Genomic DNA, 2,500 nt, shown 5'->3' with positions numbered 1-2,500 from the left:
GAGAGAGAGAGTCTGGGAATGTGAGAGAGACTGGGAGTGTGAGAGAGAGAGAGAGACTCGGAGTGGGAGTGTGAGAGAGAGAGAGAGAGAGAGAGAGGGAGACTGGGAGTGAGAGAGAGAGAGAGAGACTGGGAGTTTGAGAGAGAGAGTGTGTGTGTGAAGAGAGAGAGTGTGTGAGAGAGAGGGAGAGTGGGAGTGTGAGAGAGAGAGAGAGAGAGACAGCTTGGACCTGTGGGAGAGCAGCAGCGCGACCGGCGGCACTTAAAACCGGCGGGTTCAGCAGAGGCGGGACCAAATCAGCAGCAGAGCAGAGAGGCCCACAGCCCCGAGACCAGAGAAGCAGCGGACCTGCGCGGGAGCAGCCCGAGGCGGGAGAGCTTCAAGGCTTGAGAGGGAGCAGTCAGAGGCACCGACCAATCCAGGTTCCAGGAGAGAGCTAGTGCAGTCGGGAGAGCAGGAGGCCAGTAACTGGTGAGTTTAAAAGCTCACCTTTCGCGGGCTTTTTCTCTCACAGCTGGTGCAGTCAGGAGAGCAGGAGGCCAGTAACTCGTATATAAGTGGAGCTGTTGCTAAACCCGAAACACTACAGTGTAGTGTCTCCCACCCTTCCACCTCCTCTAACCTTTTAGGGGTTAGGGGAAGTTGAAAAGGTAGGTTCAATTTATTTTGTTTCAGGAGCCTAACCTTGGTGGAAAAGGTTCCAGGACAGGAGGCGGCAGTGAGAGAGAGAGAGAGAGACTGGGAGTTTGAGAGAGAGCGAGTGTGTGAGAGAGAGAGAGCGTGTGTGAGAGAGAGAGAGCGTGTGTGAGAGATAGAGAGAGAGAGAGTGGGAGTGTGTGTGTGAGAGAAAGAGAGAGTTGGAGTGTGTGTGTGAGAGAGAGAGAGAGACTGGGATTTTGTGAGAGAGAGAGAGAGACTGGGAGTGTGAGAGAGAGAGAGAGACTGGGAGTGAGAGAGAGAGAGACTGGGAGTGTGAGAGAGAGAGAGAGTGGAAGTGTGTGAGAGAGAGAGAGAGAGAGAGTGGGAGTGTGTGTGTGAGAGAGAGAGAGAGAGAGAGAGTGGGAGTGTGTGAGAGAGAGAGAGACTGGGAGTGAGAGAGAGAGAGAGAGAGAGAAAGAGTGACTGGGAGTGTGTGAGAGAGAGAGAGACTGGGAGTGTGTGAGAGGGAGCGAGACTGGGAGTGAGAGAGAGAGAGAGAGACTGGGAGTGAGAGAGAGACAGAGAGAGAGAAACTGGGAATGTAAGAGAGAAAGAGACTGGGAGTGTGTGAGAGAGAGAGAGACTGGGAGTGAAAGAGAGAGAGAGAGAGATTGGGAGTCAGAGAGAGAGAGAGAGTCTGGGAATGTGAGAGAGAGAGAGAGACTGGGAGTGAGAGAGAGAGAGAGACTGGGAGAGGGAGTGTGAGAGAGAGAGAGAGAGAGAGAGAGGGAGACTGGGAGTGAGAGAGAGAGAGAGAGACTGGGAGTTTGAGAGAGAGAGTGTGTGTGTGAAGAGAGAGAGTGTGTGTGAGAGAGAGAGAGAGTGGGAGTGTGAGAGAGAGAGAGAGAGAGACAGCTTGGAGCTGTGGGAGAGCAGCAGCGCGACCGGCGGCACTTCAAACCGGCGGGTTCAGCAGAGGCGGGACCAAATCAACAGCAGAGCAGAGAGGCCCACAGCCCCGAGACCGGAGAAGCAGCGGACCTGCGCGGGAGCAGCCCGAGGCGGGAGAGCTTCAAGGCTTGAGAGGGAGCAGTCAGAGGCACCGACCAATCCAGGTTCCAGGAGAGAGCTAGTGCAGTCGGGAGAGCAGGAGGCGAGTAACTGGTGAGTTTAAAAGCTCACCTTTCGCGCGCTTTTTCTTTCACAGCTGGTGCAGTCAGGAGAGCAGGAAGCGAGTAACTCTTATATAAGTGGAGCTGTTGCTAAACCCGAAACACTACAGTGTAGTGTCTCCCACCCTTCCACCTCCTCTAACCTTTTAGGGGTTAGGGGAAGTTGAAAAGGTAGGTTCAATTTATTTTATTTCAGGAGCCTAACCTTGGTGGAAAAGGTTCCAGGACAGGAGGCGGCAGTGAGAGAGAGAGAGAGAGACTGGGAGTTTGAGAGAGAGCGAGTGTGTGAGAGAGAGAGAGCGTGTGTGAGAGAGAGAGAGCGTGTGTGAGAGATAGAGAGAGAGAGAGTGGGAGTGTGTGTGTGAGAGAAAGAGAGAGTTGGAGTGTGTGTGTGAGAGAGAGAGAGAGACTGGGATTTTGTGAGAGAGAGAGAGAGACTGGGAGTGTGAGAGAGAGAGAGAGACTGGGAGTGAGAGAGAGAGAGACTGGGAGTGTGAGAGAGAGAGAGAGTGGAAGTGTGTGAGAGAGAGAGAGAGAGAGAGTGGGAGTGTGTGTGTGAGAGAGAGAGAGAGAGAGAGAGTGGGAGTGTGTGAGAGAGAGAGAGACTGGGAGTGAGAGAGAGAGAGAGAGAGAGAAAGAGTGACTGGGAGTGTGTGAGAGAGAGAGAGACTGGGAGTGTGTGAGAGGGA

Source organism: Somniosus microcephalus, unplaced genomic scaffold, assembly GCF_052327205.1.
Source record: "Somniosus microcephalus isolate GS21.2 unplaced genomic scaffold, FLI_Smic_1.0 unresolved_chr6, whole genome shotgun sequence".
Classification (NCBI taxonomy): domain Eukaryota; kingdom Metazoa; phylum Chordata; class Chondrichthyes; order Squaliformes; family Somniosidae; genus Somniosus; species Somniosus microcephalus.
The sequence above is the reverse complement of the archived record's forward strand: the minus strand, read 5'-3'. Positions refer to the sequence as shown.